The following is a 22,024-nucleotide window of genomic DNA, read 5'->3' as shown; positions in this document are numbered from 1 at the left end:
CAAGGCCTGTGGAAGTGAGTGACATCATAGCACTGTAGTTCTGAGGGTTCTAGATGGATGCAACAATCTCCTGTTGCTTCTATGAAGGCCATAATAGACGACATCACCAAACAGCTCCATAGTCACATACACAGCAAAGGAGAGATGTTGTTTACACCTAGTGATGTCAGTGGTATTGAGTGACATCACAGCACAGTGCTAAGGCTCCTGGGCCTGGACACAGCAGCGGCTGCAATATCTCAACGGAGAATACGTTTATATATATGTGTGTGTGTGCGCGTATATATATATATATATATATATATATATATATATATATATATATATATATCGCCGCCGAAATCACTTTTAAACCCATTTCCACCTTTTTTTCCCTTCTCTTCCTCTTACTTTTTTTTCACGTTTTTTTACGTTTTTCTCCTTTTCGCCTCTTTTCTGGGCGTATTATTCTTCTTTTTCTTCTTTTTTTTCGTCTAATGCATACCCCATCAGTGCAGCAATGCTTATTCAATACCGCCAGCAGATGGAGACACTGGGGGATAATTTTCTAAGGATTTATACTGATTTTTCCTGTCTGAATTTGTCGCACAGAAAGTTGCAGGCCAAATATGTGTGACATTTCTGCGACTTTAGCTTCTAGAGCATTTTTACAACATTATACATAGGTGCTGAATACATAAAAAGCGACTGTTCAGCGACAGACAAGTCGCATCGGCTGAAAGTAGGCCAGAATGTCAGTCCATGTTGGAGCAGGTTTAGATACAGTCTAAAGTATAGATCTCAAAGTCTGTGCACAGAATTTAGCAAGGGCCTCGCACCTTCTGATGCATCAGGTAGGTGCACAATAGCATAGCCTAACCCTCTGTACTTTGGTCTATATTGATGCGGGACATAGACAGCCAGCTGATGACCAATCCATTAGTGCAATGGATGGCTGGAAGCATTTGTCTTTGCCTTTGCAATACCACAGAAGCAATGCATGGTCAATGTACAGCAATGACACACCTGTGTGAACAGCCAGGAGACCCCCCCCATGTTATGTTACATAGTTACATAGTTAGTACGGTCGAAAAAAGACATATGTCCATCAAGTTCAACCAGGGAATTAAGGGGTAGGGGTGTGGCGCGATATTGGGGAAGGGATGAGATTTTATATTTCTTCATAAGCATTAATCTTATTTTGTCAATTAGGAACATTCAGCACCCACCCGCTATCAAGGCAGCTGCCTATCATGTCATGCCCTACCTGCACAGGTGTGCTGGCTACTCAAATGATCCAATTAAGGAGGCCATTTAGTCAGCAGCAGCAGAAGTCCTGTGCCTGGACGCTCCAACAGCGGCCAGACACAAGCAGAAGCAGAAGCAGCAGAAGCAGCAGCAGCACCACCTTTTGTTTTTTGGCTGCAGCAGCAGCAGCAAGGCCCACAGGGCTGGCTAGCTGGCTAGCCAGCAAGCAGGTAGCAATGAAAGTAGGAATCTTTCTTTTTAACCCTGTAAGGGGGTGGTGCACTGTACCCGAAGATACTGCCATATCGGGTCAATGCATAGGGCGACGGAAGCAAGCTTCGAAATCGGCCCCCGTTCTCAAAAATCCATTTAATATATGGTCCCCAGATAGGGGACGTATCAGATATTAAACTGATAAGAACAGATACTACACTTGATCTTAGCCAAAAGGCCGAGAAGCGATAACCGTGAAAGGGGCGGGCCCAACAAGGTCCCCTTCATGGGCACTATCACTGCTTGCTGTCAGGGAGGCTGCCAGACAATTTTCCATGCACACTCTGGGCTGGGGGGCAGTCAACCACCAGTACACACAGCAGAACCTAAACCCATACCATTATTGCTAAGCAGCAAGACAGGGGCCCATTGCACTCCCACGGGGCCTTTTTAAATGCAATCCATAACCCGGATTTGCCAGGAACCCTTCTTACTCCTCCTACTTGCATGTGACACTGGGCTTAGGATCTGCATAGGAAACACACACACAAGCACACACTTACCTTTGTTGCCTGCAGATGCCTCCTTGGCTGTCCCCAAACGGTATCAAACCAACACCCACGGGAAGCTGTAAGCATAGAGGACATGCCTGCACCCCATTGGACTTACCTGTGTGGGTTAAATCCGGGTTATTTGACAACCTATGGCGGTGATGGTTCTGCTCAGGCAGAGCAGTGCTGATGCTCCTCATAAAGCTGTCGCTGCTGTGAAGGTTCTAGGTGACATCACAAATCCCTATGGTTACATACACAACAAAGCTGGGTTGTTGTTGTTTACACTCTGCAAGGCCTGTGGAAGTGAGTGACATCATAGCACTGTAGTTCTGAGGGTTCTAGATGGATGCAACAATCTCCTGTTGCTTCTATGAAGGCCATAATAGACGACATCACCAAACAGCTCCATAGTCACATACACAGCAAAGGAGAGATGTTGTTTACACCTAGTGATGTCAGTGGTATTGAGTGACATCACAGCACAGTGCTAAGGCTCCTGGGCCTGGACACAGCAGCGGCTGCAATATCTCAACGGAGAATACGTTTATATATATGTGTGTGTGTGCGCGTATATATATATATATATATATATATATATATATATATATATATATATTTCTCCGCCGAAATCACTTTTAAACCCATTTCCACCTTTTTTTCCCTTCTCTTCCTCTTACTTTTTTTTCACGTTTTTTTACGTTTTTCTCCTTTTCGCCTCTTTTCTGGGCGTATTATTCTTCTTTTTCTTCTTTTTTTTCGTCTAATGCATACCCCATCAGTGCAGCAATGCTTATTCAATACCGCCAGCAGATGGAGACACTGGGGGATAATTTTCTAAGGATTTATACTGATTTTTCCTGTCTGAATTTGTCGCACAGAAAGTTGCAGGCCAAATATGTGTGACATTTCTGCGACTTTAGCTTCTAGAGCATTTTTACAACATTATACATAGGTGCTGAATACATAAAAAGCGACTGTTCAGCGACAGACAAGTCGCATCGGCTGAAAGTAGGCCAGAATGTCAGTCCATGTTGGAGCAGGTTTAGATACAGTCTAAAGTATAGATCTCAAAGTCTGTGCACAGAATTTAGCAAGGGCCTCGCACCTTCTGATGCATCAGGTAGGTGCACAATAGCATAGCCTAACCCTCTGTACTTTGGTCTATATTGATGCGGGACATAGACAGCCAGCTGATGACCAATCCATTAGTGCAATGGATGGCTGGAAGCATTTGTCTTTGCCTTTGCAATACCACAGAAGCAATGCATGGTCAATGTACAGCAATGACACACCTGTGTGAACAGCCAGGAGACCCCCCCCCCCCATGTTATGTTACATAGTTACATAGTTAGTACGGTCGAAAAAAGACATATGTCCATCAAGTTCAACCAGGGAATTAAGGGGTAGGGGTGTGGCGCGATATTGGGGAAGGGATGAGATTTTATATTTCTTCATAAGCATTAATCTTATTTTGTCAATTAGGAACATTCAGCACCCACCCGCTATCAAGGCAGCTGCCTATCATGTCATGCCCTACCTGCACAGGTGTGCTGGCTACTCAAATGATCCAATTAAGGAGGCCATTTAGTCAGCAGCAGCAGAAGTCCTGTGCCTGGACGCTCCAACAGCGGCCAGACACAAGCAGAAGCAGAAGCAGCAGAAGCAGCAGCAGCACCACCTTTTGTTTTTTGGCTGCAGCAGCAGCAGCAAGGCCCACAGGGCTGGCTAGCTGGCTAGCCAGCAAGCAGGTAGCAATGAAAGTAGGAATCTTTCTTTTTAACCCTGTAAGGGGGTGGTGCACTGTACCCGAAGATACTGCCATATCGGGTCAATGCATAGGGCGACGGAAGCAAGCTTCGAAATCGGCCCCCGTTCTCAAAAATCCATTTAATATATGGTCCCCAGATAGGGGACGTATCAGATATTAAACTGATAAGAACAGATACTACACTTGATCTTAGCCAAAAGGCCGAGAAGCGATAACCGTGAAAGGGGCGGGCCCAACAAGGTCCCCTTCATGGGCACTATCACTGCTTGCTGTCAGGGAGGCTGCCAGACAATTTTCCATGCACACTCTGGGCTGGGGGGCAGTCAACCACCAGTACACACAGCAGAACCTAAACCCATACCATTATTGCTAAGCAGCAAGACTGGGGCCCATTGCACTCCCACGGGGCCTTTTTAAATGCAATCCATAACCCGGATTTGCCAGGAACCCTTCTTACTCCTCCTACTTGCATGTGACACTGGGCTTAGGATCTGCATAGGAAACACACACACAAGCACACACCTACCTTTGTTGCCTGCAGATGCCTCCTTGGCTGTCCCCAAACGGTATCAAACCAACACCCACGGGAAGCTGTAAGCATAGAGGACATGCCTGCACCCCATTGGACTTACCTGTGTGGGTTAAATCCGGGTTATTTGACAACCTATGGCGGTGATGGTTCTGCTCAGGCAGAGCAGTGCTGATGCTCCTCATAAAGCTGTCGCTGCTGTGAAGGTTCTAGGTGACATCACAAATCCCTATGGTTACATACACAACAAAGCTGGGTTGTTGTTGTTTACACTCTGCAAGGCCTGTGGAAGTGAGTGACATCATAGCACTGTAGTTCTGAGGGTTCTAGATGGATGCAACAATCTCCTGTTGCTTCTATGAAGGCCATAATAGACGACATCACCAAACAGCTCCATAGTCACATACACAGCAAAGGAGAGATGTTGTTTACACCTAGTGATGTCAGTGGTATTGAGTGACATCACAGCACAGTGCTAAGGCTCCTGGGCCTGGACACAGCAGCGTCTGCAATATCTCAACGGAGAATACGTTTATATATATGTGTGTGTGTGCGCGTATATATATATATATATATATATATATATATATATATATATATATATATATATATATATTTCTCCGCCGAAATCACTTTTAAACCCATTTCCACCTTTTTTTCCCTTCTCTTCCTCTTACTTTTTTTTCACGTTTTTTTACGTTTTTCTCCTTTTCGCCTCTTTTCTGGGCGTATTATTCTTCTTTTTCTTCTTTTTTTTCGTCTAATGCATACCCCATCAGTGCAGCAATGCTTATTCAATACCGCCAGCAGATGGAGACACTGGGGGATAATTTTCTAAGGATTTATACTGATTTTTCCTGTCTGAATTTGTCGCACAGAAAGTTGCAGGCCAAATATGTGTGACATTTCTGCGACTTTAGCTTCTAGAGCATTTTTACAACATTATACATAGGTGCTGAATACATAAAAAGCGACTGTTCAGCGACAGACAAGTCGCATCGGCTGAAAGTAGGCCAGAATGTCAGTCCATGTTGGAGCAGGTTTAGATACAGTCTAAAGTATAGATCTCAAAGTCTGTGCACAGAATTTAGCAAGGGCCTCGCACCTTCTGATGCATCAGGTAGGTGCACAATAGCATAGCCTAACCCTCTGTACTTTGGTCTATATTGATGCGGGACATAGACAGCCAGCTGATGACCAATCCATTAGTGCAATGGATGGCTGGAAGCATTTGTCTTTGCCTTTGCAATACCACAGAAGCAATGCATGGTCAATGTACAGCAATGACACACCTGTGTGAACAGCCAGGAGACCCCCCCCATGTTATGTTACATAGTTACATAGTTAGTACGGTCGAAAAAAGACATATGTCCATCAAGTTCAACCAGGGAATTAAGGGGTAGGGGTGTGGCGCGATATTGGGGAAGGGATGAGATTTTATATTTCTTCATAAGCATTAATCTTATTTTGTCAATTAGGAACATTCAGCACCCACCCGCTATCAAGGCAGCTGCCTATCATGTCATGCCCTACCTGCACAGGTGTGCTGGCTACTCAAATGATCCAATTAAGGAGGCCATTTAGTCAGCAGCAGCAGAAGTCCTGTGCCTGGACGCTCCAACAGCGGCCAGACACAAGCAGAAGCAGAAGCAGCAGAAGCAGCAGCAGCACCACCTTTTGTTTTTTGGCTGCAGCAGCAGCAGCAAGGCCCACAGGGCTGGCTAGCTGGCTAGCCAGCAAGCAGGTAGCAATGAAAGTAGGAATCTTTCTTTTTAACCCTGTAAGGGGGTGGTGCACTGTACCCGAAGATACTGCCATATCGGGTCAATGCATAGGGCGACGGAAGCAAGCTTCGAAATCGGCCCCCGTTCTCAAAAATCCATTTAATATATGGTCCCCAGATAGGGGACGTATCAGATATTAAACTGATAAGAACAGATACTACACTTGATCTTAGCCAAAAGGCCGAGAAGCGATAACCGTGAAAGGGGCGGGCCCAACAAGGTCCCCTTCATGGGCACTATCACTGCTTGCTGTCAGGGAGGCTGCCAGACAATTTTCCATGCACACTCTGGGCTGGGGGGCAGTCAACCACCAGTACACACAGCAGAACCTAAACCCATACCATTATTGCTAAGCAGCAAGACAGGGGCCCATTGCACTCCCACGGGGCCTTTTTAAATGCAATCCATAACCCGGATTTGCCAGGAACCCTTCTTACTCCTCCTACTTGCATGTGACACTGGGCTTAGGATCTGCATAGGAAACACACACACAAGCACACACCTACCTTTGTTGCCTGCAGATGCCTCCTTGGCTGTCCCCAAACGGTATCAAACCAACACCCACGGGAAGCTGTAAGCATAGAGGACATGCCTGCACCCCATTGGACATACCTGTGTGGGTTAAATCCGGGTTATTTGACAACCTATGGCGGTGATGGTTCTGCTCAGGCAGAGCAGTGCTGATGCTCCTCATAAAGCTGTCGCTGCTGTGAAGGTTCTAGGTGACATCACAAATCCCTATGGTTACATACACAACAAAGCTGGGTTGTTGTTGTTTACACTCTGCAAGGCCTGTGGAAGTGAGTGACATCATAGCACTGTAGTTCTGAGGGTTCTAGATGGATGCAACAATCTCCTGTTGCTTCTATGAAGGCCATAATAGACGACATCACCAAACAGCTCCATAGTCACATACACAGCAAAGGAGAGATGTTGTTTACACCTAGTGATGTCAGTGGTATTGAGTGACATCACAGCACAGTGCTAAGGCTCCTGGGCCTGGACACAGCAGCGGCTGCAATATCTCAACGGAGAATACGTTTATATATATGTGTGTGTGTGCGCGTATATATATATATATATATATATATATATATATATATATTTCTCCGCCGAAATCACTTTTAAACCCATTTCCACCTTTTTTTCCCTTCTCTTCCTCTTACTTTTTTTTCACGTTTTTTTACGTTTTTCTCCTTTTCGCCTCTTTTCTGGGCGTATTATTCTTCTTTTTCTTCTTTTTTTTCGTCTAATGCATACCCCATCAGTGCAGCAATGCTTATTCAATACCGCCAGCAGATGGAGACACTGGGGGATAATTTTCTAAGGATTTATACTGATTTTTCCTGTCTGAATTTGTCGCACAGAAAGTTGCAGGCCAAATATGTGTGACATTTCTGCGACTTTAGCTTCTAGAGCATTTTTACAACATTAAACATAGGTGCTGAATACATAAAAAGCGACTGTTCAGCGACAGACAAGTCGCATCGGCTGAAAGTAGGCCAGAATGTCAGTCCATGTTGGAGCAGGTTTAGATACAGTCTAAAGTATAGATCTCAAAGTCTGTGCACAGAATTTAGCAAGGGCCTCGCACCTTCTGATGCATCAGGTAGGTGCACAATAGCATAGCCTAACCCTCTGTACTTTGGTCTATATTGATGCGGGACATAGACAGCCAGCTGATGACCAATCCATTAGTGCAATGGATGGCTGGAAGCATTTGTCTTTGCCTTTGCAATACCACAGAAGCAATGCATGGTCAATGTACAGCAATGACACACCTGTGTGAACAGCCAGGAGACCCCCCCCATGTTATGTTACATAGTTACATAGTTAGTACGGTCGAAAAAAGACATATGTCCATCAAGTTCAACCAGGGAATTAAGGGGTAGGGGTGTGGCGCGATATTGGGGAAGGGATGAGATTTTATATTTCTTCATAAGCATTAATCTTATTTTGTCAATTAGGAACATTCAGCACCCACCCGCTATCAAGGCAGCTGCCTATCATGTCATGCCCTACCTGCACAGGTGTGCTGGCTACTCAAATGATCCAATTAAGGAGGCCATTTAGTCAGCAGCAGCAGAAGTCCTGTGCCTGGACGCTCCAACAGCGGCCAGACACAAGCAGAAGCAGAAGCAGCAGAAGCAGCAGCAGCACCACCTTTTGTTTTTTGGCTGCAGCAGCAGCAGCAAGGCCCACAGGGCTGGCTAGCTGGCTAGCCAGCAAGCAGGTAGCAATGAAAGTAGGAATCTTTCTTTTTAACCCTGTAAGGGGGTGGTGCACTGTACCCGAAGATACTGCCATATCGGGTCAATGCATAGGGCGACGGAAGCAAGCTTCGAAATCGGCCCCCGTTCTCAAAAATCCATTTAATATATGGTCCCCAGATAGGGGACGTATCAGATATTAAACTGATAAGAACAGATACTACACTTGATCTTAGCCAAAAGGCCGAGAAGCGATAACCGTGAAAGGGGCGGGCCCAACAAGGTCCCCTTCATGGGCACTATCACTGCTTGCTGTCAGGGAGGCTGCCAGACAATTTTCCATGCACACTCTGGGCTGGGGGGCAGTCAACCACCAGTACACACAGCAGAACCTAAACCCATACCATTATTGCTAAGCAGCAAGACAGGGGCCCATTGCACTCCCACGGGGCCTTTTTAAATGCAATCCATAACCCGGATTTGCCAGGAACCCTTCTTACTCCTCCTACTTGCATGTGACACTGGGCTTAGGATCTGCATAGGAAACACACACACAAGCACACACCTACCTTTGTTGCCTGCAGATGCCTCCTTGGCTGTCCCCAAACGGTATCAAACCAACACCCACGGGAAGCTGTAAGCATAGAGGACATGCCTGCACCCCATTGGACTTACCTGTGTGGGTTAAATCCGGGTTATTTGACAACCTATGGCGGTGATGGTTCTGCTCAGGCAGAGCAGTGCTGATGCTCCTCATAAAGCTGTCGCTGCTGTGAAGGTTCTAGGTGACATCACAAATCCCTATGGTTACATACACAACAAAGCTGGGTTGTTGTTGTTTACACTCTGCAAGGCCTGTGGAAGTGAGTGACATCATAGCACTGTAGTTCTGAGGGTTCTAGATGGATGCAACAATCTCCTGTTGCTTCTATGAAGGCCATAATAGACGACATCACCAAACAGCTCCATAGTCACATACACAGCAAAGGAGAGATGTTGTTTACACCTAGTGATGTCAGTGGTATTGAGTGACATCACAGCACAGTGCTAAGGCTCCTGGGCCTGGACACAGCAGCGGCTGCAATATCTCAATGGAGAATACGTTTATATATATGTGTGTGTGTGCGCGTATATATATATATATATATATATATATATATATATATATATATATATATTCTCCGCCGAAATCACTTTTAAACCCATTTCCACCTTTTTTTCCCTTCTCTTCCTCTTACTTTTTTTTCACGTTTTTTTACGTTTTTCTCCTTTTCGCCTCTTTTCTGGGCGTATTATTCTTCTTTTTCTTCTTTTTTTTCGTCTAATGCATACCCCATCAGTGCAGCAATGCTTATTCAATACCGCCAGCAGATGGAGACACTGGGGGATAATTTTCTAAGGATTTATACTGATTTTTCCTGTCTGAATTTGTCGCACAGAAAGTTGCAGGCCAAATATGTGTGACATTTCTGCGACTTTAGCTTCTAGAGCATTTTTACAACATTATACATAGGTGCTGAATACATAAAAAGCGACTGTTCAGCGACAGACAAGTCGCATCGGCTGAAAGTAGGCCAGAATGTCAGTCCATGTTGGAGCAGGTTTAGATACAGTCTAAAGTATAGATCTCAAAGTCTGTGCACAGAATTTAGCAAGGGCCTCGCACCTTCTGATGCATCAGGTAGGTGCACAATAGCATAGCCTAACCCTCTGTACTTTGGTCTATATTGATGCGGGACATAGACAGCCAGCTGATGACCAATCCATTAGTGCAATGGATGGCTGGAAGCATTTGTCTTTGCCTTTGCAATACCACAGAAGCAATGCATGGTCAATGTACAGCAATGACACACCTGTGTGAACAGCCAGGAGACCCCCCCCATGTTATGTTACATAGTTACATAGTTAGTACGGTCGAAAAAAGACATATGTCCATCAAGTTCAACCAGGGAATTAAGGGGTAGGGGTGTGGCGCGATATTGGGGAAGGGATGAGATCTTATTTTGTCAATTAGGAACATTCAGCACCCACCCGCTATCAAGGCAGCTGCCTATCATGTCATGCCCTACCTGCACAGGTGTGCTGGCTACTCAAATGATCCAATTAAGGAGGCCATTTAGTCAGCAGCAGCAGAAGTCCTGTGCCTGGACGCTCCAACAGCGGCCAGACACAAGCAGAAGCAGAAGCAGCAGAAGCAGCAGCAGCACCACCTTTTGTTTTTTGGCTGCAGCAGCAGCAGCAAGGCCCACAGGGCTGGCTAGCTGGCTAGCCAGCAAGCAGGTAGCAATGAAAGTAGGAATCTTTCTTTTTAACCCTGTAAGGGGGTGGTGTACTGTACCCGAAGATACTGCCATATCGGGTCAATGCATAGGGCGACGGAAGCAAGCTTCGAAATCGGCCCCCGTTCTCAAAAATCCATTTAATATATGGTCCCCAGATAGGGGACGTATCAGATATTAAACTGATAAGAACAGATACTACACTTGATCTTAGCCAAAAGGCCGAGAAGCGATAACCGTGAAAGGGGCGGGCCCAACAAGGTCCCCTTCATGGGCACTATCACTGCTTGCTGTCAGGGAGGCTGCCAGACAATTTTCCATGCACACTCTGGGCTGGGGGGCAGTCAACCACCAGTACACACAGCAGAACCTAAACCCATACCATTATTGCTAAGCAGCAAGACAGGGGCCCATTGCACTCCCACGGGGCCTTTTTAAATGCAATCCATAACCCGGATTTGCCAGGAACCCTTCTTACTCCTCCTACTTGCATGTGACACTGGGCTTAGGATCTGCATAGGAAACACACACACAAGCACACACCTACCTTTGTTGCCTGCAGATGCCTCCTTGGCTGTCCCCAAACGGTATCAAACCAACACCCACGGGAAGCTGTAAGCATAGAGGACATGCCTGCACCCCATTGGACTTACCTGTGTGGGTTAAATCCGGGTTATTTGACAACCTATGGCGGTGATGGTTCTGCTCAGGCAGAGCAGTGCTGATGCTCCTCATAAAGCTGTCGCTGCTGTGAAGGTTCTAGGTGACATCACAAATCCCTATGGTTACATACACAACAAAGCTGGGTTGTTGTTGTTTACACTCTGCAAGGCCTGTGGAAGTGAGTGACATCATAGCACTGTAGTTCTGAGGGTTCTAGATGGATGCAACAATCTCCTGTTGCTTCTATGAAGGCCATAATAGACGACATCACCAAACAGCTCCATAGTCACATACACAGCAAAGGAGAGATGTTGTTTACACCTAGTGATGTCAGTGGTATTGAGTGACATCACAGCACAGTGCTAAGGCTCCTGGGCCTGGACACAGCAGCGGCTGCAATATCTCAATGGAGAATACGTTTATATATATGTGTGTGTGTGCGCGTATATATATATATATATATATATATATATATATATATATATATATTTCTCCGCCGAAATCACTTTTAAACCCATTTCCACCTTTTTTTCCCTTCTCTTCCTCTTACTTTTTTTTCACGTTTTTTTACGTTTTTCTCCTTTTCGCCTCTTTTCTGGGCGTATTATTCTTCTTTTTCTTCTTTTTTTTCGTCTAATGCATACCCCATCAGTGCAGCAATGCTTATTCAATACCGCCAGCAGATGGAGACACTGGGGGATAATTTTCTAAGGATTTATACTGATTTTTCCTGTCTGAATTTGTCGCACAGAAAGTTGCAGGCCAAATATGTGTGACATTTCTGCGACTTTAGCTTCTAGAGCATTTTTACAACATTATACATAGGTGCTGAATACATAAAAAGCGACTGTTCAGCGACAGACAAGTCGCATCGGCTGAAAGTAGGCCAGAATGTCAGTCCATGTTGGAGCAGGTTTAGATACAGTCTAAAGTATAGATCTCAAAGTCTGTGCACAGAATTTAGCAAGGGCCTCGCACCTTCTGATGCATCAGGTAGGTGCACAATAGCATAGCCTAACCCTCTGTACTTTGGTCTATATTGATGCGGGACATAGACAGCCAGCTGATGACCAATCCATTAGTGCAATGGATGGCTGGAAGCATTTGTCTTTGCCTTTGCAATACCACAGAAGCAATGCATGGTCAATGTACAGCAATGACACACCTGTGTGAACAGCCAGGAGACCCCCCCCATGTTATGTTACATAGTTACATAGTTAGTACGGTCGAAAAAAGACATATGTCCATCAAGTTCAACCAGGGAATTAAGGGGTAGGGGTGTGGCGCGATATTGGGGAAGGGATGAGATCTTATTTTGTCAATTAGGAACATTCAGCACCCACCCGCTATCAAGGCAGCTGCCTATCATGTCATGCCCTACCTGCACAGGTGTGCTGGCTACTCAAATGATCCAATTAAGGAGGCCATTTAGTCAGCAGCAGCAGAAGTCCTGTGCCTGGACGCTCCAACAGCGGCCAGACACAAGCAGAAGCAGAAGCAGCAGAAGCAGCAGCAGCACCACCTTTTGTTTTTTGGCTGCAGCAGCAGCAGCAAGGCCCACAGGGCTGGCTAGCTGGCTAGCCAGCAAGCAGGTAGCAATGAAAGTAGGAATCTTTCTTTTTAACCCTGTAAGGGGGTGGTGCACTGTACCCGAAGATACTGCCATATCGGGTCAATGCATAGGGCGACGGAAGCAAGCTTCGAAATCGGCCCCCGTTCTCAAAAATCCATTTAATATATGGTCCCCAGATAGGGGACGTATCAGATATTAAACTGATAAGAACAGATACTACACTTGATCTTAGCCAAAAGGCCGAGAAGCGATAACCGTGAAAGGGGCGGGCCCAACAAGGTCCCCTTCATGGGCACTATCACTGCTTGCTGTCAGGGAGGCTGCCAGACAATTTTCCATGCACACTCTGGGCTGGGGGGCAGTCAACCACCAGTACACACAGCAGAACCTAAACCCATACCATTATTGCTAAGCAGCAAGACAGGGGCCCATTGCACTCCCACGGGGCCTTTTTAAATGCAATCCATAACCCGGATTTGCCAGGAACCCTTCTTACTCCTCCTACTTGCATGTGACACTGGGCTTAGGATCTGCATAGGAAACACACACACAAGCACACACCTACCTTTGTTGCCTGCAGATGCCTCCTTGGCTGTCCCCAAACGGTATCAAACCAACACCCACGGGAAGCTGTAAGCATAGAGGACATGCCTGCACCCCATTGGACTTACCTGTGTGGGTTAAATCCGGGTTATTTGACAACCTATGGCGGTGATGGTTCTGCTCAGGCAGAGCAGTGCTGATGCTCCTCATAAAGCTGTCGCTGCTGTGAAGGTTCTAGGTGACATCACAAATCCCTATGGTTACATACACAACAAAGCTGGGTTGTTGTTGTTTACACTCTGCAAGGCCTGTGGAAGTGAGTGACATCATAGCACTGTAGTTCTGAGGGTTCTAGATGGATGCAACAATCTCCTGTTGCTTCTATGAAGGCCATAATAGACGACATCACCAAACAGCTCCATAGTCACATACACAGCAAAGGAGAGATGTTGTTTACACCTAGTGATGTCAGTGGTATTGAGTGACATCACAGCACAGTGCTAAGGCTCCTGGGCCTGGACACAGCAGCGGCTGCAATATCTCAACGGAGAATACGTTTATATATATGTGTGTGTGTGCGCGTATATATATATATATATATATATATATATATATATATATTTCTCCGCCGAAATCACTTTTAAACCCATTTCCACCTTTTTGTCCCTTCTCTTCCTCTTACTTTTTTTTCACGTTTTTTTACGTTTTTCTCCTTTTCGCCTCTTTTCTGGGCGTATTATTCTTCTTTTTCTTCTTTTTTTTCGTCTAATGCATACCCCATCAGTGCAGCAATGCTTATTCAATACCGCCAGCAGATGGAGACACTGGGGGATAATTTTCTAAGGATTTATACTGATTTTTCCTGTCTGAATTTGTCGCACAGAAAGTTGCAGGCCAAATATGTGTGACATTTCTGCGACTTTAGCTTCTAGAGCATTTTTACAACATTATACATAGGTGCTGAATACATAAAAAGCGACTGTTCAGCGACAGACAAGTCGCATCGGCTGAAAGTAGGCCAGAATGTCAGTCCATGTTGGAGCAGGTTTAGATACAGTCTAAAGTATAGATCTCAAAGTCTGTGCACAGAATTTAGCAAGGGCCTCGCACCTTCTGATGCATCAGGTAGGTGCACAATAGCATAGCCTAACCCTCTGTACTTTGGTCTATATTGATGCGGGACATAGACAGCCAGCTGATGACCAATCCATTAGTGCAATGGATGGCTGGAAGCATTTGTCTTTGCCTTTGCAATACCACAGAAGCAATGCATGGTCAATGTACAGCAATGACACACCTGTGTGAACAGCCAGGAGACCCCCCCCATGTTATGTTACATAGTTACATAGTTAGTACGGTCGAAAAAAGACATATGTCCATCAAGTTCAACCAGGGAATTAAGGGGTAGGGGTGTGGCGCGATATTGGGGAAGGGATGAGATTTTATATTTCTTCATAAGCATTAATCTTATTTTGTCAATTAGGAACATTCAGCACCCACCCGCTATCAAGGCAGCTGCCTATCATGTCATGCCCTACCTGCACAGGTGTGCTGGCTACTCAAATGATCCAATTAAGGAGGCCATTTAGTCAGCAGCAGCAGAAGTCCTGTGCCTGGACGCTCCAACAGCGGCCAGACACAAGCAGAAGCAGAAGCAGCAGAAGCAGCAGCAGCACCACCTTTTGTTTTTTGGCTGCAGCAGCAGCAGCAAGGCCCACAGGGCTGGCTAGCTGGCTAGCCAGCAAGCAGGTAGCAATGAAAGTAGGAATCTTTCTTTTTAACCCTGTAAGGGGGTGGTGCACTGTACCCGAAGATACTGCCATATCGGGTCAATGCATAGGGCGACGGAAGCAAGCTTCGAAATCGGCCCCCGTTCTCAAAAATCCATTTAATATATGGTCCCCAGATAGGGGACGTATCAGATATTAAACTGATAAGAACAGATTTTTCTTTTTTATCTAAAGCCGAGGAACGTGCTTTCGATTCACCCAAAGTGCAAGAAAAAGTGCAAACGTGTTACACTAAAAAAACGTGCACAAAGGATGCGGTCTATCGCAAGCCCTTCTCCGATAGGAGAGAGGCCCCCCAACAAACCTTACCCTTCGCCTCCGGACCAAATGGTACCTGCGAGGTTCCAGGTTCGATGTCCCTTTTCGCCGAAGCTACTAGGGGACCACAAATGCTCCCGGCATCCCCCTTGGCGTTAGCCAAGGTATCTGCCCGCAGAGCCGATTACGGTAGGTACCCTGCCAAAGCAGGAGTACCCGGGGTGTTTGCAGGGAGGTGCGGAACCTAATGGCCACACACACCTCCCCTAGACCGCCAGGAGGGACACCCAGAAGGGCTACCGCATCCTGACCAATCCTGTGAACACACAACACGCAAAAGGTGACACAGTGAGACAAAAAAGAAATAAATAAGTGAATGTGTGCAGATATACTGCCCGGACATCCGGCCGGATCAATAAAAATTTCTCTGATCCTAGCCAGAAGGCCGGGAATCAAGAGGTGAGTGCCACAAGGTGAAGAGATTATGGTGCCCGTGCTTCAACTCAGTGAGTCTATTCTCCCAGTGAGTTTCGGCACCTCGGGGTCACCACTCCCCGAGGCACAAAAGTACCTCGGCTCTAGACCCTCTCAGCCTCATGGCGAGACCCGGAGGGAACAGGTCACATCGGGGCAGCCGTCGAGCTGATTCCTCAGAACCAGCCCCGGAAAGCCCTGGTACACCTGCATCCTCCATGCAGCACCCATCCCCACCAGCATGAAAACTGATAAGAACAGATACTACACTTGATCTTAGCCAAAAGGCCGAGAAGCGATAACCGTGAAAGGGGCGGGCCCAACAAGGTCCCCTTCATGGGCACTATCACTGCTTGCTGTCAGGGAGGCTGCCAGACAATTTTCCATGCACACTCTGGGCTGGGGGGCAGTCAACCACCAGTACACACAGCAGAACCTAAACCCATACCATTATTGCTAAGCAGCAAGACAGGGGCCCATTGCACTCCCACGGGGCCTTTTTAAATGCAATCCATAACCCGGATTTGCCAGGAACCCTTCTTACTCCTCCTACTTGCATGTGACACTGGGCTTAGGATCTGCATAGGAAACACACACACAAGCACACACCTACCTTTGTTGCCTGCAGATGCCTCCTTGGCTGTCCCCAAACGGTATCAAACCAACACCCACGGGAAGCTGTAAGCATAGAGGACATGCCTGCACCCCATTGGACTTACCTGTGTGGGTTAAATCCGGGTTATTTGACAACCTATGGCGGTGATGGTTCTGCTCAGGCAGAGCAGTGCTGATGCTCCTCATAAAGCTGTCGCTGCTGTGAAGGTTCTAGGTGACATCACAAATCCCTATGGTTACATACACAACAAAGCTGGGTTGTTGTTGTTTACACTCTGCAAGGCCTGTGGAAGTGAGTGACATCATAGCACTGTAGTTCTGAGGGTTCTAGATGGATGCAACAATCTCCTGTTGCTTCTATGAAGGCCATAATAGACGACATCACCAAACAGCTCCATAGTCACATACACAGCAAAGGAGAGATGTTGTTTACACCTAGTGATGTCAGTGGTATTGAGTGACATCACAGCACAGTGCTAAGGCTCCTGGGCCTGGACACAGCAGCGGCTGCAATATCTCAACGGAGAATACGTTTATATATATGTGTGTGTGTGCGCGTATATATATATATATATATATATATATATATATATATATATTTCTCCGCCGAAATCACTTTTAAACCCATTTCCACCTTTTTTTCCCTTCTCTTCCTCTTACTTTTTTTTCACGTTTTTTTACGTTTTTCTCCTTTTCGCCTCTTTTCTGGGCGTATTATTCTTCTTTTTCTTCTTTTTTTTCGTCTAATGCATACCCCATCAGTGCAGCAATGCTTATTCAATACCGCCAGCAGATGGAGACACTGGGGGATAATTTTCTAAGGATTTATACTGATTTTTCCTGTCTGAATTTGTCGCACAGAAAGTTGCAGGCCAAATATGTGTGACATTTCTGCGACTTTAGCTTCTAGAGCATTTTTACAACATTATACATAGGTGCTGAATACATAAAAAGCGACTGTTCAGCGACAGACAAGTCGCATCGGCTGAAAGTAGGCCAGAATGTCAGTCCATGTTGGAGCAGGTTTAGATACAGTCTAAAGTATAGATCTCAAAGTCTGTGCACAGAATTTAGCAAGGGCCTCGCACCTTCTGATGCATCAGGTAGGTGCACAATAGCATAGCCTAACCCTCTGTACTTTGGTCTATATTGATGCGGGACATAGACAGCCAGCTGATGACCAATCCATTAGTGCAATGGATGGCTGGAAGCATTTGTCTTTGCCTTTGCAATACCACAGAAGCAATGCATGGTCAATGTACAGCAATGACACACCTGTGTGAACAGCCAGGAGACCCCCCCCATGTTATGTTACATAGTTACATAGTTAGTACGGTCGAAAAAAGACATATGTCCATCAAGTTCAACCAGGGAATTAAGGGGTAGGGGTGTGGCGCGATATTGGGGAAGGGATGAGATTTTATATTTCTTCATAAGCATTAATCTTATTTTGTCAATTAGGAACATTCAGCACCCACCCGCTATCAAGGCAGCTGCCTATCATGTCATGCCCTACCTGCACAGGTGTGCTGGCTACTCAAATGATCCAATTAAGGAGGCCATTTAGTCAGCAGCAGCAGAAGTCCTGTGCCTGGACGCTCCAACAGCGGCCAGACACAAGCAGAAGCAGAAGCAGCAGAAGCAGCAGCAGCACCACCTTTTGTTTTTTGGCTGCAGCAGCAGCAGCAAGGCCCACAGGGCTGGCTAGCTGGCTAGCCAGCAAGCAGGTAGCAATGAAAGTAGGAATCTTTCTTTTTAACCCTGTAAGGGGGTGGTGCACTGTACCCGAAGATACTGCCATATCGGGTCAATGCATAGGGCGACGGAAGCAAGCTTCGAAATCGGCCCCCGTTCTCAAAAATCCATTTAATATATGGTCCCCAGATAGGGGACATATCAGATATTAAACTGATAAGAACAGATTTTTTTTTTTTTACATTTTTATTGAAAAAAACTCAAAAACTTAAATACATCACAAAAAATGTTTACAATACATCAAATACTGTTTTCCATAAATGTAAATTCCACATAGCTAATGCTTTTTTCTGCCCATATCTCTTTTTATCAATTAAATAGTACAAGTAAACTTCACTGTATATCATCTTCAAACATTCTTTTTCACAAATAAAATCTCTTTTGAAGACAAGGATATTACGAACTTTCCATAATACATTTTTTGTACAGTTGATAAAAATCCACAAAATTCTCTCTTTTTCTTTCGTAACTCCATCACTTTTGCCATATAAAACAACTTCATGATTTAAAACTTTTAGACCTGTTAGGAATTTCAATAAAGAACCAATTAGTCTAAAAACCTTTTGTGCAAAATAACAATTCCAGAAAAGGTGCAAAACAGTTTCATCTATATTGCAATTTTCCCGGGGACAGACACATACAGCATTTAGACCTCTTCTATATTGGAAAAATCTTACCGGAAGACACTCATGGATAATCATCCATGCTAAATCCTTGTGCTCATTAAAAAGATATGGCTCGTTTACCTTTTTCCATATTTGTACACACCTATTATAAGAAAAATTAGAGACCATACATATTTCTTCTTGCAAATTTAACTGTACTTCTATCTTGCGAGCGTCCCTCAAGGTTAACAAGTCAAAGTCTTTAAGGTTATACATACGTATAATTTTTTCTAAGATGGCATAATGTTTAGGCGGAGTTAAAAGTACAGGAGAAGATAATGATAAAAACACCCATTCTCTTTTTCTAAAAATATGTCCCGCAGAGTACTTTAAAAAACAGGACCATACACTTTTCATAAAAAGTCCCCTAAAACACCAACTAAAAAACCTTAAGTATAAAAATTTTCTAATACAGGGAACCTGTTTTCCTCCATTTTTTTGTGACTTATACATAGTATCTCTTTTTAATTTTTCTGCTTTAGAACTCCATAGAAACTCAAAGAGAATCCTCTGAAGTTGCCTAGACATAAGTTCATTAGGAGGATAAATCATATTTAAATAGAGCATAATGGGTATTAGCATAGCCTTAATCACCAAAATTTTACCTTCTAAGGATAATTTCCTAAGGGACCAAAAGTCTACCTTTTTCTTTACCTTTTCTTTTACCATTAGCCAACTTTCCTCACCATTGTTATTTTTATCAAAGATGACTCCAAGGATTTTTATTTTTTCTGACTGTAATTTTAGGTTTGGTATTTGCACGTTTTCCCATTTACCTATATAAAAACAGTCACATTTAGATAAATTAAGTTTAAAAGCAGAAGCTTTACAAAAGAAATCAGTAACATCAACAACTCTTTGTAAAGAGAAGGCACTTTCACAAAAAACATTAATATCATCCATATAGCCACACACTTTAAGGGTGGCATTATTACCTCCAGGAACTGGCACTCCTTTTATTATTTTATCATTCCTTATTAAGTTTAACAGAGGTTCCATTGCACATATAAACAGTATAGGAGACAGAGGGCAGCCTTGCTTTACCCCTGATGATAAATTAATAAAATCTGTAAGGAAACCATTTATTAAAATCCTGCTAAAAGAACCTTTATATAAGAGAGCAATTTGCTTAATAAATATGTTAGGAAAACCCATGCGTTGTAAAACCATCCATAAAAAACAATGTGATACTCTATCGAACGCTTTATGAAAATCTAGAGATAGAATGGCTAGATTTTGATTCCGCTCTTGCTGATACCATATGACGTCCCTAATAGCATTTAAAGGTTCAGCTACACTCCTTCCTGGGACACCACATACCTGATCCACATGGATGACCTTGTACAAAAACGGCTTCATTCTGTTAACAAAAATTTTTGACATAATCTTATAATCAACATTAAGAAGCGTAATTGGTCTCCAATTTTCTAAGCTGTTCCTATCCCCCTTTTTGGGGATCAGAGACACTATACCACTCCTCCAAGATAAAGGTAGAACATCAGAATTAAAAGCCTCCTTAAAAATATTAAGCAAATCATCTTTAAAAATCTCCCAAAAGGTTTTATAAAACTCTACAGGAAGTCCATCAGAACCTGGTGTTTTACCTGTGGATAAACTTTTAGCAGCAATTTCTAATTCTTGGCATCTTACTTCTGTGCAAAGTGCATCTTGGTCCTCCTTACTTAAACCACAATCTAAAGTGCTTAGGAGAAAATTAGCAGCAGATATATCAATGGGTTTCTCATTAAACAGATCTTGATAAAAGGATTTAGCTTTGGATAACATTCCTACATTAGTAGTTTCATCCTCAATGTTAATCATTAACTTTTTTGTTTCCATTACCTTTTTAAAAAAGAATCTTGTACACTTTTCATCCTTCTCTTTACATTCAACTTTGGAGTTAAAAATTATTTCTTTCCCTTTGTTAGTTATAGCCTTCTGAATATCACTTTTAACACTTAAAATCAGATCGTCTACATATACACCCAGCTCTTTGAGTTGATAATAGGTTTGTAGTTTTGTGTTAAGATCTCTATACCATTTCAATTTCTCTTTTGTTTTTTTAACACCCATCTTAATAAAATACTCTTTAAATTTTACCTTGCAGAATTCCCACCATGCTAAAAGAGAATTAAAATTAGTCCTTGAGTTCTGCAATTTTTTAAAAAGATAGATAAAATTACATTTAATTTCTTCATCTTCAAGCAAAGAGATATTCAGACGCCAGACTCCTTTGGCTCTGCAAACCCCATCAAACTTACATGTAGCAGATAAAATCTTATGATCTGAAAAAAAGGTAGAAGTCAATTGCATATTCCCATAAAATGCAAATCCAGAAGCAAAAATATAATCAATCCTTGACATATAAAGGCTATTCCCCCAGGTATACCCAGGGTCATTAGGGAAAGAGGTTCTCCACAAATCTTTTAAATTAAAATCAACTATAAAATCCTTTAGTTGTTTTTCAGTCTTATCTTTCCTTTGTTCAGATCCTCCAGCCCGCTCCTCTCCTGCCATTATACAATTAAAATCACCAGCGATGATAAGCGGGGATGAACCCGGTAAATAAAACTGAATTTTCTCTAATAAATCAGATCTTTCATCCTTATCTGGAGAGGCATATACATTTAAAAGTCTCATTCTCATGTCATTATAAATAATATGAATGAGCAGGGCTCTACCGGGTACAATGTCTGTGAAGGAGGTAACTTTATACTCACTGCTCTTGAACAGTATGCCAACACCAGTCACTTTCCTCTCATTATCCCCTGACCACACAGACGGGCCAAGAGTCCATTCAGATCTCAAAGATGAATAATTGATATCATAATCAATGGCACATTCCTGTAGAAATAAAATGTCTGTAGGCAAAGAAGACAAGAAAGAAAATAAAGCAGCCCTCCTCTCTGGGCTCTTCAAACTCCTCACATTGAAGGAGGAGATATTAACACTTGGTAGCTCCTGGGTCATTCATTATCCTCAGACAAAGAACCCCAATCTGTAGGTGGTGACACAAATTCCTCAATATTAACAGGGTCGGATGCTGTTATAACCTTTTGGCAGACAATCTCCACGTTCCCCTCGTCCGCACTAACTCGACCACTCCTTTTGATGTTAAGGCCCT

At 44.0% G+C, this 22,024-nt stretch overlaps 8 non-coding genes and 1 pseudogene across 8 annotated transcripts; all 9 read right to left on the bottom strand.

The window, feature by feature from the left end:
* Positions 1–1,499: 1,499 nt before the first annotated feature.
* Positions 1,500–1,690, bottom strand: LOC130302319 (U2 spliceosomal RNA). Its single transcript, XR_008852600.1, has one exon. It is a non-coding gene; the product is annotated as a U2 spliceosomal RNA (small nuclear RNA).
* A 2,094-nt stretch (positions 1,691–3,784) lies between these two features.
* Positions 3,785–3,975, bottom strand: LOC130302318 (U2 spliceosomal RNA). Its single transcript, XR_008852599.1, has one exon. It is a non-coding gene; the product is annotated as a U2 spliceosomal RNA (small nuclear RNA).
* Positions 3,976–6,077: 2,102 nt separating this feature from the next.
* Positions 6,078–6,268, bottom strand: LOC130302317 (U2 spliceosomal RNA). The gene has a single exon (XR_008852598.1). It is a non-coding gene; the product is annotated as a U2 spliceosomal RNA (small nuclear RNA).
* A 2,082-nt stretch (positions 6,269–8,350) lies between these two features.
* Positions 8,351–8,541, bottom strand: LOC130302316 (U2 spliceosomal RNA). Its single transcript, XR_008852597.1, has one exon. It is a non-coding gene; the product is annotated as a U2 spliceosomal RNA (small nuclear RNA).
* A 2,066-nt stretch (positions 8,542–10,607) lies between these two features.
* LOC130302350 (U2 spliceosomal RNA) lies at positions 10,608–10,798 on the bottom strand. Its single transcript, XR_008852629.1, has one exon. It is a non-coding gene; the product is annotated as a U2 spliceosomal RNA (small nuclear RNA).
* Positions 10,799–12,861: 2,063 nt separating this feature from the next.
* Positions 12,862–13,052, bottom strand: LOC130302315 (U2 spliceosomal RNA). The gene has a single exon (XR_008852596.1). It is a non-coding gene; the product is annotated as a U2 spliceosomal RNA (small nuclear RNA).
* Positions 13,053–15,134: 2,082 nt separating this feature from the next.
* On the bottom strand, positions 15,135–15,319 carry LOC130302353 (U2 spliceosomal RNA). Its single transcript, XR_008852632.1, has one exon. It is a non-coding gene; the product is annotated as a U2 spliceosomal RNA (small nuclear RNA).
* A 686-nt stretch (positions 15,320–16,005) lies between these two features.
* Positions 16,006–16,165, bottom strand: LOC130302358 (U2 spliceosomal RNA; annotated as a pseudogene).
* Positions 16,166–18,249: 2,084 nt separating this feature from the next.
* LOC130302354 (U2 spliceosomal RNA) lies at positions 18,250–18,436 on the bottom strand. The gene has a single exon (XR_008852633.1). It is a non-coding gene; the product is annotated as a U2 spliceosomal RNA (small nuclear RNA).
* Positions 18,437–22,024: the final 3,588 nt, after the last annotated feature.

Source organism: Hyla sarda, unplaced genomic scaffold (assembly GCF_029499605.1).
Source record: "Hyla sarda isolate aHylSar1 unplaced genomic scaffold, aHylSar1.hap1 scaffold_1161, whole genome shotgun sequence".
NCBI classification, from domain to species: Eukaryota; Metazoa; Chordata; class Amphibia; order Anura; family Hylidae; genus Hyla; species Hyla sarda.
Note: the sequence above shows the minus strand (reverse complement) of the source record. Positions and strands in the feature narration are given on the sequence as shown.